This window comes from Thermobia domestica, chromosome 11 (assembly GCF_964235325.1).
Source record: "Thermobia domestica chromosome 11, izTheDome1.hap1.1, whole genome shotgun sequence".
Taxonomy (NCBI): Eukaryota; Metazoa; Arthropoda; class Insecta; order Zygentoma; family Lepismatidae; genus Thermobia; species Thermobia domestica.
The window spans coordinates 164225600-164241190 of record NC_137464.1 but is presented as its reverse complement, the minus strand read 5'-3'; the positions used below and the strand labels follow the sequence as shown (position 1 = coordinate 164241190).

At 36.6% G+C, this 15591-nt stretch overlaps 1 protein-coding gene across 1 annotated transcript in view; it reads left to right on the top strand.

The window, feature by feature from the left end:
* The window catches only part of LOC145664543 (uncharacterized), a 990857-nt gene that overhangs the window by 760853 nt on the left and 214413 nt on the right, over positions 1-15591 (top strand). The window lies entirely within an intron of this gene.

Sequence of the window (15591 nt, the reverse complement as noted above, 5' to 3'; positions counted from 1 at the left end):
ACAAATCTCCCATCGCCATTCACTTGCCTTAAGCATCCGTCTCTCTTTGATTAAATGTTATAATCATGATACGTGACTATCCATAAACTGAAAAGTTTCATTTCATTTCATTTAGCTTTTCATTTTTACAACAGTAAAACACTGCACACCCTATGATTAGTGAGATTTAGCCCAAAATTATGATTAACTCTTAAATGTTAACTCTTGTTTAACTATAAGGTTGCTCATAGATGAGACATCTATCAATCGATATATAACATCGACCTAGATAAATGACATAATTGAGAATAAACTCTAATTTCCAAAATATCGAGAAAAAACACATTTCTGTGGCGTTAAAGTGTGTCTTTCATTAGCAACAATAATTTATAGTCGTTCTTTCTGCCGTACATATTGTTAATGTATGTTCTTCATATGTAAAAATTACACTGTTAAATACCATATTGTAGGTTTGGTTTGTAACCGTCTAACGGTGACACCATTACTCCTATAAGTGACGCACATACTACTTTGATATATCTAAGAAAAATAAAATTTTAATATTCTTACATAGAGTTGAAACGTAAAGCATAAAGACAAGGGACGCTAAAATATAGCTAGCATTATATATATATATATATATATATATATATACATATATATATATATATATATATATATATATATATATATATATATATATATATATATATATATATATATATATATATATATATATATATATATATGCAACTTTAACATCCCTTTCTACATTCTCCTTTACAAGATGGAATATAATGATTACAAATACATGAATTATTCTACCGGATTTAATTTTCATATACGAGTATGAGCAGATACAAGCTTTAATAAAAAGCTGGAAAGAAGCCTCTCTCGCAGAGAAGTAAAATCCCCTCTCTTATGATGACCTTCTGGTGCTCTTCTCTTTTCCCATATATAAAGCAAAGAGAATAATCCTGCTATTTAATTAGCGACTAATTATTGTAACACCCTCAAAATCCCTCAAAAACTAGAGACTGGACAAAGATAAAACTCAAAAGAGGGTAGGAAAAAGCATTCATGGCAGTGGTATGAGGCAAAGAGACATCGGACAAGGGGAAAAACATAAGGGGGAGATGGAATGACATTAGTGTTAGTGGTTCCACAAGAGCGGTGAAACTGTTCATTAGCTCGTCATCTTAACGAAGAGCTTTTTATTCATAGGGAATGCGTCAATATAATGGAACAAGAAGTAGAGAAAAGGGTACCGACCGAGTGACATACAGATATATATATATGTGTGTGCGTGTTGTTGAAAAAAAGCGAAAGGAGACATCTCGCAAACGTATCGGACCTTCTAATTAGTGCTACGGGGGCTTTCCAGTCATTGCATTTCGATGGATTTCTAGTCTTAATTAGCTAAAGTCACTTAAAAAATCGTCCCTCTGCAGAGCCAATATACAATGAGAGAGGCTTTTGAAAGTAAATTTGTTTTACAGCATAAAGGTTTATAAAAAAATATTGTACGTGACAAACGAGGCATATGAAAAGGATCTTTCAAAAAGCAATATTACATTTAGCAACACATAACTTACTCACTCTACAAAGTATCTGCTTGTATTGTTTGTTTCGTACATATTCGTGATATTTCTTTCAATACATCGAATGACCAGAAGCATGAAAGACTCTCATAATTAAAAGCAGAACAATTGCATATTTCATCAATAAAATTTCATGAATAGCGCAAAGGAAAGGAAAAACTTGCTAGTGATCGAGTATAAATGTTTTATGTTGCTCTTCCAGGAATTCTTCTCTACACAAAATGACTTTCTGACATCCTCCGTAGGGAGTTCTAGGGTAGGTCTTCCTGAAATAGCCTCGGAGCTGAATTTCTCGTGTAAGATTGACTTTTGTGTCTGAAATGCTGGAAAACCTTGTAGTCTTAAGAATTAATTTTAGTTTTCCTTATAAGAATTGAAACTGTCACATTCCGAAAATCTGGAATTAGTGGCGGTTTTGAAGATAAATTGCCAACCCAGTGATTGCCATTAATACCTCCTGACATTTAAACGTACTGACTTGGGAGAAGTCTCAACCTTCTGATCATCATCATCATCATCATAGGTTTTCTCATATTAGTAGCATATCACTTGACGAAACTGAGATGCTTTTATGCTCCATTGCCATTCACAATCTCTTCGTCTTCACGTGCGATTTTCCGTTTTAATACCGTCCATCAATTGCAGTCTTCTTTGCCCCTTCTCTCTCTTTCCTGCCACCATTCCGTCTCACACGTTCTTAGGCAATGTTCCAACCAGTTTCTCTTCCTCTTCTCAACAATACAGTATTTCAAATTGTTCGTTTCTCCATCACCATTTCTAACACTCTCATTCGTTTTCCGCTCGATCCAGCTAATTCTCTCCATTCTTCTTCACACCCACACATTTCTAAAGCTTCCGAGTCGTTTTACATTATTTTTCCTTAATGGCCATGTTTCTGATCCATACAGTACAATATTCCACATGAAATATTCTATGAACCTTTTCTCAATTCTTTATTCAAGGTCACCCCCAAATATTGTATTTTGTTCCTCCTAAAGGCTTCTTTCGCCGTTCCTATCTTTACTTTTATTTCACATTCACATTTTATATCATCACTAATAATACTACCCAGGCATCGAAAACTAGTCAATTATCCTATCTTCTTCCCTCTTACTTCTATATTTGACACATACCGCTTCGTTCCAATTATCATGACTTTTGTCTTTCCAATATTTATTTTCATCCCATATTTTTCACACTACTTTCCGAAGGCGGAGGGGAGGGGAAATATTCCATTTTTATAACAAGTCCTACTCGAAATTTTCCTTGCACAACTCCTGTCCAATGATGGTAATAAGAATCTTATAATACCTGAACATCGTCTTCTAGGGCCTTTTTCAACGGGGATGGGGGAGAAGCGGTAATGGAGTACATCTAAGATACGCTTTACCTCTCTTCTTACATGCAATCGATTTGTTTGTTATCGGTTTTCCATTACTTTCGTATTACATTCGTCGATACGAAGAAAAAGAGTATATTGCCGTTCATGTGAAAGAATCAATTAAGTTTGTGTGCAAAATCTCGTGATTCATACCTCACGAGACAAAGTCTCGCCTAGTCAAACTGTTGACTGGATATAACCTCGCCCTAACGATTCCTTCGATGTAGAATATTTAATATACATAGCTGTGTCAATGTAGAATACGTATATGTTCATAAATTACATTTAAAGTAATGGTAGATGATGATTTGCAATGTACGTTTGGGAAATAATATTTATATTGAATTAAAGAACGCGATAAGCGATTTTATTAATCTTACAAAGAAAGATGGTGAACTATTTCCCTGTTAGATTAATCTAATATTAACTTCAAAAAAAAAAAAAAAAAAAAAAAAAGCTTGGCAGTTCTCGTTTATCAAATAAATTTAACTAAAGTGTGGATAAAATCAGCGGCGCAAATCTTTCTTCAACATTGGAGGGCACGGGTAAGACCGTTCCCATAATCTTTCTTTTTTTTCTTTTTTTTTTTTAATCGACGTTCAAAATATTTATGAAGTTGGAAAACCTTGCTGTAGAGGATCAGGAGAGCAGAGTTGTCTTCAACATTGGAAAGCGGGTAGATTTGAGACTTATTCTGGGGACATATCAATTTCGTTTCACTCTCCTTTGGGTAAATCTGACACAAATCACATTTCTCTCCAAAATACATATTTTAAATCAGATTATTAAGGGAGGACTGTCTCCCCAGTTCCAAGATTGGAGGGGGCATGTCCCCCTCATTACCCCTGGGATTTGCGCCAGTGGATAAAAGTACGCCCTCAATTGGAGCATTCAGAGCACAAGGAAGTCAAGTTCAATTATCAAAGAGAAAAGGAGACAACGTTTCAAATTTCCGTTTAAATATATTGAAAAGTGAACACTTTTCTTAACATTATAAGAGTTATTTACAATGTCTGGACATGAATCTTTTAAGCACTAAAACGAACTTCAGGTGTTCTTAAATTTGAAAGATGTCCAACATGGCAAAAAAAATGGACATGAATTTTTGTGCACTGAACTCTTTACACTGTCATAATCACGTCGAGTTTATATACCAAAAATGAAAAGAATTTGTACAATGTATTTATTATTATTATTATTTCACTTTAATTTGCTTAAAAGTCACTACAATAAAGTTTCCCGCCAATAAGTTCCAGTAATGCATAGCCGTTTAGAAAACAGGATATATATTAATTTATTTATTATTCGGATCAGTACGGGGAGAAAATAGATTTAATTACGATCCTATTGTTATTAACAAGTAGTTTAGATTGTTACTAACGCAACAGGTTGATAATTGGATATTTCTAACTGCCTGGAAACACAGAACCACTAACAAGCGAAAAATCATTTTCTGCCTAGTTGTGTAATCTAAACACGCCGATTAGTTCATAATGGTTCTAGAAAATGACATTGTATATTTTCTGTTAAAATAAGTTTAAAAAAATCTTATCTGAAGTTCATATCGTACAAATAATATGTTATTATGAATCTATGAATCTCTTTATAGTATTTAAGTTGGTTCGTAGAGTCATCGCAAAAGTAACAGCCTGTTGATATGTTTATAATGAACAAACAAGCGTAGACTCATATTGTTACGAAACTCTCATTGTTATAATCAGTGGCGTATTTAGGGGGGTGGCTTCCGGGCTTAAGCCCCCCCCCCGAAATCTTACTTAGTATAGTAAAGTAAATTAAATATCTTGCAGAATTTTCACATTTCCAGGCAAAGCCCCCCAGAAAGGTAGCAAAGCCCCTCCCGAAACAAAATCGTAAATACGCCACTGGTTATAATATTGTATGCTATCACCTTAATGTTACTGATGTTTCGGTAAATATTACTGAAGGATATTTCTTGAGGGTCTTCATCAATATAATTTTATTTTCACTTCTTCTATTTCACGTATGAAGGAAAATAAATGTCTCTGTGTAGTCACCTACAAAGTACTAAATAATATTTAGCAAAGTAAGCAATACTTTGAAGTGGTCTTCATTCTTGTCCAATTTTTCGTCCAAACCTATTACATAATGAGTAATTTGAAGACATTTTGTCTGAATATAGTATATATTGACAATAAAGTAATTCCATTAAGTAGTGTGTTCTATGTTCCAAAACTATACAAGTAAATTTTACTATTCATCTACGGACTTCTGTAATGTTTTGGAAAATATGAAAAGTATGAAAATAATTTATGGACATCGTTAATTATAACGTCGGCAAGAAGGATAGTTGCCCACCTGGATTTTCGAAGGTGTTCCATTCTTTGAAATACATATAAAAACACACTAGTTTGCTCTCATATACTACTATAATTAACATTTATATTCAATACTTACTGTAGTTAAGAATACGTGCGTAAACAGCATACACACACATTAAAGTTTGTACCTATTTTCTATGTCAGTTTTTGGCCCACTTTTGGCCCGTTATGAATCGTTGTTTCCTCCCCTTAGAAAGTCCTGCGGACGTCCCTGGATATGGAACAAATGTATTACTTTCTTCGTACTGACAAGGAAAGTACTTCGGCTCGAACGGGTGATACGCACAAAAAGGAAAGCATGTGTAATTTTAGCATTCCGGAAGCAACCAGTGATGTCCGTTTTTTCTGCAAGATGCTGTAAACGTCCACAAGAGCAGGGCAAAGTAGAGCACGTGCCATAATTACAGGACGTCTATAAAGTCTCACTCTGGTCCAGTTTTGCCAAAACGGTTGGATGGATGGAAAAATCGGTACACACGTATCGCTTACTTTAGGAGCACACATTTTGAATGAAAAAGTTGTATCCTAGGGTCCCCCAAAGGGTCGCAGATATGGTTCAACAAAAATTGTCAAATGGTAAGCGGGGTCAAGTAGTATACCGTTGGAAAGGTATTGTGTAAAGAAACAAGTTCCTGTACCTTCAATAAAATGGTGACGTTCGTTTGTCTGCAATAATCAAACTTTCCTCATGCGAAGAACTAGCGTTTGCAGCATTACTGTTGGGAGTAGTGTAGCGGGATATGTGGGTTCTATCTGCCACCATGTAGTACCAGCAATTGGTGCAAGTTTGCACCATCTTGAAGACAGGGACGCTAACAATATTCATACTCTTTTTTCTATGCTTATTTGTTCGGTCGAGTTCACGTACTTTCCTGGACGGGCAAATACGCACAAACATAAACGCATGTGTAATGTTAGTACCCGTCAAGTAAACCGTAATGTCCGATTTACTGCAGGCTGGTGTAAGCGTCCATAACAGCACGTAACATACCGACGCGTCTATAAAATCTGACCCCGGACCATTTTTAGGGAAACGGTTGGGTAGATGGAAACACACTATCCCATTTAGGGGTTGCGCACGAGACAAGATTTGTGGCTCTCTCGTCTCGAAAATGTGCTGTAAAAGTGATGTTTCGACTCGAAAAATGTATAGGGGGCCGCGGTGGCTCAGTGGTAGAGCGTTCACCTCTGGTGTTAGGGGTCTCGGGTTCAAACCCTGCTTCCGCCAAGTGAACTTTGTGGTGGACAAACACCGTGTAAGTGGGTTTTCTCGGGGTTCTCCCGTTTCCTCCCACTTTCTTCATTCCACCATTTCATTCATCTCTCATTATCACCGTCTCCTTTAGCCTAACCGGCATAACCGTGGGACGTAAAACTCAAAAATTTCATTTCATTTCGAAAAATGTATATTTCTCTATTGGAAGAGCCGTGTCTCGACTCGAATTTTGTCAGGAAAACCCTGTGTCGACTTGTCTCGTGCGCATCCCTAATCCCATTATTTTTCGGGGCACACATGTTGAATGGAAACGTATTGCCCCAGGAAAACCCGTAGGGTCCCAGACAGGGTCCACATCACAATTTGAAAATGGTAAGGTGGGTGGAAGTAGTGTATAGTTTGAAACGTATTGTGAAAAGGAACAAGCTACAACATGTTCCGAGTCTGTATGCGCACCCTATGCAAAATTGTAGTCATAATCAAAATGTCAACACAGTTGTCATGAAAGAATCTGTTTACCATTTTGTACAGAGTGGGCGTAGAAACTCAGGATTTACTTCATCTTCTTTCCAACAATATACTATTTGACCCCCTTAAAATTCGAAAATTTTAATTGTACCCTGTCTTGGACCCCGGGGGACCTGGGACACATTTTTATAATTCAAAATATGTGCCTCTAAAAGTAATGGGATACCTGTTCCCCGACTTTTCCATTCACTCAACCCTTTTCTGCAAAAAAAAAAAAAAAAAAAAAAAAAAGAAAAAAAAGAAAAAAAAAGATTCGTGGTCAGACAGTATAGACGCCCTGTAATTATGGTACGTACTATACTTTGCCCTGCTCTTGCGGACGTTTACAAAATCTTGCAGAAAAACGGATATCACTGTTTGCTTCCGAGATGCTAACATTACACATGCTCTCCTTTTTGTGCGTATTCACCTGTTCGAGCCCAAGTACTTTTCTTGCGAGAATCAAATCTTGATCTCAGCCATTAACATCTCGTCCAAATGTATCTCACAAACGGTGTTTTGTACAGTAAGAGCTATGTCACTGTTATGAGAATCAAACAGTATATTGCAGCGTTTTTGAATAACTTGACAATCAGACTGACATCCTATTCATTGACGATTTCTCCAAGTCCTTAATTAAGTTGCATATAACTAGCTTTAAGCTACTTTTAACGTAGAGCTATGTTAAATCAATTGCAGACATAGGCATCCTTACGTCCACCCTCACCTCCGCGAAACTTGGCCTCGAACATTTTTCTACGTTTCGAGAATGTTGTTCTTGTTATCTTGATCATAATTACAGGGTTTGAGTCTCTTTTATGGCTGCTTCCAATTTAAATCCAAGCGCTATACTGCAATAGTGCTGAAAAGTCAAATTTATCCTTTACGTTGTTGTATCCTACAGCTCTACTAGAAAGTGTTTAGGAAGATTTTCTTGAGAAACATTTTCTTTTAATTTTTGTACCATAACATTTGCCTGAAATTTGAATTTTTGAAAGTAGTTATGCATCATATTGTGTATTTTGTTCGCTTGATGTTTACATGCAAAGGAACCGCGGTAGCTGAGTGGTCAGTTCACCGTGAGTTCTCATGGTGTGTGGAGGTGTTTTTGAGCGCTCCGTGAAAGCATATCCTGTGTTTCCTTTGTTTTTTTCTTTTGTCCTGTGATTAGGACTGTATGGTGGTGTTAATTACTGGAAATTGTGTTAAGTAGTACTACGTTATGAACACCATTCGACAAAATACGTTAAAATTTGAGTTTGACAAGAATTTCAGACAATTACGACCATCACCGGCTGAAATACACATATGGTTAAGTGAAAACTTTTTCCGATCTGATGAACAAAGTGATTGCAATTCAATTACACAATGAAGACTTCTGTGTATATGTAAAACTGGATACAGCTCTGAATTTTGAACAAGCTTTACGTACTTTGCCAGACTCTGTTCCCTTCCGTCATTCGACTCGTGTTTCCTCTGTGGTGAATTTATTGGATGCTACTACTAACTATACTAAAGTCCGTATTTTTGAATTACCGTGTGAACTTAGTGATGATGTACTACGTGATACCTTGCGTGAATATGGTGAGATTAAACAAATAGTACATGAAAAGTGGGGCACTCACTTAAAATATCCTGTGTTAAATGGTGTTCGCGCAGTTTATATAGAATTGGGGAAACGTATACCCTCTAAACTCCACTTCATGGGTTATAAGGCTTCAATTGTGTATCCTGGACAGCTGCATACTTGTTTCCGCTGTTTGAGTACGGATCATCTTGTTTCCCAATGCAAGGTACCACCTCGTCAGTTACCTCGTCCTCAGCACAAACAGGACGATCTTCGTATGGCAGCTTTATCCACTGGTAATCTCCCGAAAACCCCGCATTACTCGTTAAACTAATTGTCTCCTTCTCTACGGCCCAGTGTTTCCACGAGTGTTCGTAATGTGTCTCGAGCTCCCCCTCCTTTGGTGCAGGATCCTACAGAATTTCCTACTTTATGTCATGATATCATAACAGAACCTGAGCCAAGTACTACGGCCTTACAAGATTGTGTTGACCCGATTCAGTGGCCCTCGACCAACTCAGTGCTACAAACTGCCCCGCCCAATCTGGCAACGTCGCAGGAGGATGTCCCATTGTCTACCTCTCATGGTTAGCTTACTAAAAAATAGGCCACAACTCTTGAAAATGCATCTGAATCTTTTTTGGCCTTTACTAGTGCTCATGGAAATCAACTACGGCGATCGTTACGTAAAAGACGAAAAGTGCTCTCAAATAAAACAGACAGTGTTAGCCAAGCAATCCAAGATAGTGTGAGTGACCCGGAAACACATAGCGGCGGCGGTGACCTTGACTCTGACATGGTTTGTAACAACTTCTCTGCTACAGGCGATTCTCGTGAAAAGAGTGGTGGAACAGAACCTACTGCTTCGTAAGTTCTTGTGTATAGCTTCTCGTCAGCACCGTTCACGTGCCCTTGGGTTCTTATGCCATATATTTTATTTTCTGCTTTCCCTGCAGCGCAGTTCTCACGTGATGTTTACCGGATTGTTTCTATTTATGTTTTTATTTTTCTTTCTTTGCAAACTTCAGGACGAGTGGTGGCGATTGAGTTTCAGATGGATGCAATATTTCTCCTCTCCCCCCTCTGTAGTGAGGTGTATTTTTGCACAACTTATCCAGTTTTTGGTGTTATTTTTTCAAATTGCTTTATTATTTTATGTATTTATTAAGAGGAGTTATTGCATTCTGCCCAAGTTCGCTACTGCCATTTAAATCCATGGTAATCTATTTTCGCTCTAATTCTCTTATCATGTGAGATATCGTTGTGCTCTTTTTTTTGTTAGATAGATTAAATTGTATGTAACAGTTGTCTGTAATTATTTCCTCCAATAAGCATGGTAAAATAACTTTAATTAATAAAAGTATTAATAAAATATCGAATTGACAGCTTGTCTATCAATTACTCTTCAACAGAGAAACAAATTGTTGCGTAAAAGGAAAAGTAAAAACAGGGATTTGTAGATTGTACCTTTTGCTAAACGTTCCTGAAATCAAAATCTATTTTGAATGCATATTAGCAAAACTATTACGTAAAAAAGAAAATGGTACGTTAAAAAAAATCTAGCCAGCATAGGCGGCGTTTGCTGCAAGCATAGACCCACCCACTTTCTGACGTCAGCGCGGAGTGATACTATTCCTTGCAGTCTGCCTCACTCAACTTCTTGGAGGCGCGAAATACGAGCTCAGTTCGTTCGAAATCGGCTGCTTATGTCACGTTCGGGAATCCTTTCCTCTGTTGGTAGGTTTGTAATCTCCGAATTCCAGGGCGAACGCATAGTGTGTTTTTGTTTTGCTTCCGCACTGTGTTTGTGCAGCTTTGAAGAAAGTAATCGTTAGGAAAATGCCATCTCAAAAGGAAGAAGAGCGGCCTTTATTTTTCTGCAAGAAGGAAAAAAATGGAGGGGAAAATTTAGCTGCCTGGAGGGAACGGACAAAGTTAAATGTCATTTGTAAATTTTGAAACTATTGACAAAATTTTCTTCTTAATTTTTCATTCATTACTTGGGTAGATTTTTAATTAAATTTTTAGATAAGTTCTTAGTTTAAGATTTTGATTTGTAGTTTAGTGCACCGAATACCCTAAATGTTGATGGCTTTTCTATCAACTGGACGTCTTCAGCATACAAATTCTGTCTTTCTTTTATCAAGTATATCACTGTTATGTTTATCACTCATCAGTAAAGACTAAGTATTTTGATATTTTGCCTATGCGAAAGAAGAAGTAAAGAGCTTGAAAGCAATGTAAAGTAGGCGGGGGTGGTCGCATAATTCACAATCAGTAGCGTACCGTACGTAGGAATTTATTTCGGAGGGGTCCAAACTCAAAATGAGGGTATTTTATATCAAAATTCCTAAAATTGCCCATAAACTTAGGCTAAATTTACACAAAAGTCGAAATTTCGGGGGATCCGGACCCCCAGGACCCACCCCCTGCGTACGTCCCTGTTCACAATCCTTATCAGAAGGGCATTCTTGTTTTATAAATATTGTCGGTTCTGTGGCAAAGTAGCGACCGAAATCACTGAGGGGAAAATCAAAGGAAAAACACTTTACTGACTAGAAAATCAGGTGGTCTAAAGAAGGTTACGAGAAATTCAGAAAGCTGGAGTCATTATCCTTTCTAGGACCTCACAAATAGGCTATAATTTTGAGTACATTTTGTGGTGTGCTGCAGATACATTCTTGGTATTGTCTCACCTATTACTGCTATTTGACTTCGGTTTCTCTTCCCGAACATCATTTCACAAACCGGGCTAGTATTTAGTCAACGGACATTGCTAATATTAAATGATAAGTTACAGTACCATGCCAGTGATAATAGAGTTACCCTGGCAACAAATACTTTTTTTTTTTTTTTTTTTTTTTTTTTTGCGAATACCACGCATCTAACATTACACGTGCCTGCAGCTATTTATTTCTTTTCTTTTCTTTCTTTCTTTTTTTTTTTTTGTTTGTTTGTTTGTTTTTGGTGAATGTCTCACTTTACTTGTACGTATCGTAAGGTGAGGTTACTAGCGCAAAAAAAAAAAAAAAGTCTTGCACTTGAAGTGATGTAGAAAGAAAACGGAACTTAAAAAATGAAGACAACTAACGATGTACACTCATGTCCAAAATTATTGTCGCATGTCTATAACTGTCTTCTTGTAAGAATATAATTTGATAATGATTTTGCGGGGTAGTTTTAATACTGATACTATGTGTATAATCGGGAAATGTATATTTGTGGTAAATTTCATAGGAAAAGAATTATAAATACGAAAATTAGAGCGAGTAAAACAAAATGTTGCTAAATGGACAAGAAAGTTTTATTTTCGTTTTATTGTTCTTATTTACTGCTCTTTTGACATGAAGTTTACCACATACATGTCTTTGCTGATTATACACATACTAACATTATAAGAAATACCGGAAGAATTCGTTATCACATTATATTCCTACAACAACATATTTATAGACATGCGACAATAATTTTGGACATGAGTGTACATTATATGATGGTGAGTGTTCTGCCCGAAAGTAGGTCTTTAACCCGAATATCTCTTGGCAAGGTAAGCCCATGGTGGTTTGCCATTATCTTCTATGGGATTATGATGACGTCCAAAGGACGGGATCTATAATTTAACGTGAGACACGAGCCACTTGTGTCCCACAGGGAATTGAACCCAAGCACTGATTAGAATGCGACGAGCGTAACCACTCATTCCACCAGGGTCACTGTATAGTATGTAATTGACTTGTATTTTGCATATTTTTAGTTACTATGAAACATGCTAATATAAGGCAGAGGTAATATTATCAATGATTATAATTCTGCTAGAGTAAAGCAGTAATATCAGGGCAACAACAGTCCCTATTGGCGAAACTTTCCATTTCTCTCTGAAAAACCATATTTGCCCATCTCCTGTTAATGATGATAAGTAATCATATTCCGTATAATACAATTTTCACAAATGAGAATGAAAGTTCAATTAGCTTCAAATCATAATAGGCCAAAATTGTAATAATGGGTATTATGATAAATAACAATGTATGGAGATTAGAAGTTTGCCCCAGAAACTCCCTGATTTTTCATCCGTTTCACCGTTCCAGGTTTCTAGGGGTGGCCACTGATTTATCAATGAAGACTGTAATACTTAGGGATGGGCACGAGCGAGTTTTCTTTTAAACTCGACTCAACTTGAAACAGATATCTTTGAGCTCGACTCGAAAACTCGGCTCGAAAAATTTCTTCCAACTCGACTCGAATTTGGGTCAAGTTTCGAGTCGAGTCGAGCCAAAACGAGCCAATTTGAGCTAAACCCTGTGTAGTTCCAAGTACTCTCTTCAAATATCCTACATAGACAGTATAATTATCAATGATGATGATGATGATTATACTACTACTACTACTAATTATTATTATTATTATTATTATTATTATTATTATTATTATTATTATTATTATTATTATTATTATTATTATTATTATTATTATTATTATTATAACATTGTGTATACCCATGAAAGGTCGGCGGTTTGGATTGAAATACTTAAAAGTAGTTGACTGTCGATCTCGGTCTTCGAGGAGTCTTTAGGAGGCAAGGACATCGGTCACGAGGTTCTGGGTTTGAGTTCCGGAGGAACAAGTATTCGGGCTTGAGCCAAATATTGTTAAAACTCATAGAGCGTCGGCCAAACATGTTCATAGCTGCTCGGCCCGAGTTTAGGGTTGTCAACGGCTCGATGATTAGCATTAGATTTTTTGAAAAAGAAATCATGCAATTTGGGTGGACTTCAGCTTGAAAGTCTCAAATCCGTAAATCTTCCACTAATTACGGTTGGGATGATATTCTTGGGTATAAGGAATAACCCAGGCAAATCAGTTCACGGGGATTTTTTTCTGTTCCTGAGTTGGCATTTATATGGGACATATGCTGAACTATTAGAATGTAGTCCCTGTGCCGGTACCAGAAAATACATAATTTTCTTCACAAATATTGGTAATTCATACTTAGTATCGATACCAGTACCCTCGTTCTAATATCAATATTTGTAAACTGTATGCACTTTTGTGTAGAAAGTAAAATGTATAAATTCTGAAGGGAAAACATTGCACAGAAACGTTATATTCGTATGTTAACATACTTTTATGTATGTTGTGCAAAGTGACCCCAACTACGGGGTTACTTTTCACCAAAGTCTATATTTCAGTAACTATGGTCATACTGAATGTTTATTAATGAACTTATACGAATGTTTTCCACACATATCTAGCTATAATATGTTTAAAATACAGTGTTCTAAATCATTACGTTTCTAAGTTACATGCGATTTTCTTTAAAATTCCTTAAATCGTGTGCAAAGTAACCGTCTTACGGTACCTGCAAAAGAGAGAAGGGATGGGAAATGAAACAGAATCGAAACGTAAGTTATTCAGTGTATGGATAATATGTAAATATAACCAATTTGAGCATGTGTCTTTTTTTTCTTCTTGTTGTTTACTATGTAGTCATTTAAGGGAAATAATGGACCCAATAAAAAGTGTCTGTTTCTGTGATATGAGACTTTTTATTGTATGCAAGTTCAGTATGTAAGCACTTTATTTAAGAATATACATATTTACTTACCTAATTTCGTTTTGATTTTCAGAAGACGACTATATGTACAGTGGCGTCACTAGGCCTTATTTGGGGGGATAAAACCCGGAAATTTCTTCCAAGCTCCCCTCCCAAATCTCACACTGAAAATACGTTATATACTGAGAAATTTATTTCAAAAGTAAGATTCTAACGCGCCATCAGTAGACTCATGATATATTGGGTTGTCTTCTTTTTGCTTCAACAAACAGAAACGCGTGCTGTATAGAGTTCTCAATGTGAAGTTCAGTCTTCGGCGAGCGACTACAGATACTTGTTGATGTGTTAGATTTAGCTGAGAAAAGCGATAGCTATTATGATTATGACATAATCAGTGGCGTATTTAGGGGGACTTCCGGGCTTAACCTCCCCCCCCCCCGAAATCTTACTATAATAAAATAACTGAAATATTTTGCAGAATTTCCACATTTCCAGGCAAAGTTCCCCCACCCGAAAGTTAGGAAAGCCCCTTCCGAAACAAAATCGTAAATACGCCACTGGACGTAATTATGCTTTTCTATCGTATTTCTCACTTGGAAATACTATGTGAACTGAACTTCTCATTCCTTTACTTCTTAGTTTTCGCAAGGTGAGGTCTCAACTATAAACTATCTCATGCGGCAAATTTTAGATGGATAACTTTTAAGAAATTGTATATGTTATTTATTATTGCCTATTTTTATCTTATTGTATTACTATTTCAGGCAGGTCAGAAGTCGAATATAAAAATAAGATTGCTGAGAAAGAAGTTTTTCATGAAGTATTTTTAAGAAAAATAACTATCAAGGAAAGAAGGAAATGAAGAAAGAAAAAAATTGCGTGTTTGTACGAGGGTCACTACGAAAGTTTTGAGATGTGAAATAACTTACATACTTAAAATCAATTTAACACTTACATTTTCTCAAAGTATTCACCCTTACACTGTACACACTTTTGCATCCTCGAAAACCACTTTTGGAAGCAGTGTTGCCAGTCTTTTTCTTCAAATGTTGAAAGTTCATTCTCGTAAGCCACTACAGCTTCTTCAGGGCTGCAAAATCTCTTCCCACGCATGCGATCTTTGATCCTGGGGAATAGAAAAAAAATCACACGGGGCCAGGTCAGGGCTATACGGTGGATGAGTCATAAGTTTGATCTCCGTAGATTCTAAAAACTGAATTGTGATGTTGGCCGTGTGTGCGGACGCGTTGTCATGATGAAGCAGGATCCCACGAAATCCAGTTCTTGGACGCCGTTCCCGAAGCTTCTGGAACACTTTTGTTAGGCAAACAGTGGTGTACCACTGAGCATTAACAGTCATTTGTTCTTCAAGTGGAACAGTTACAACATGGCCAGATTTGGAAAAGAAAGTTGTGACCATCTTCTT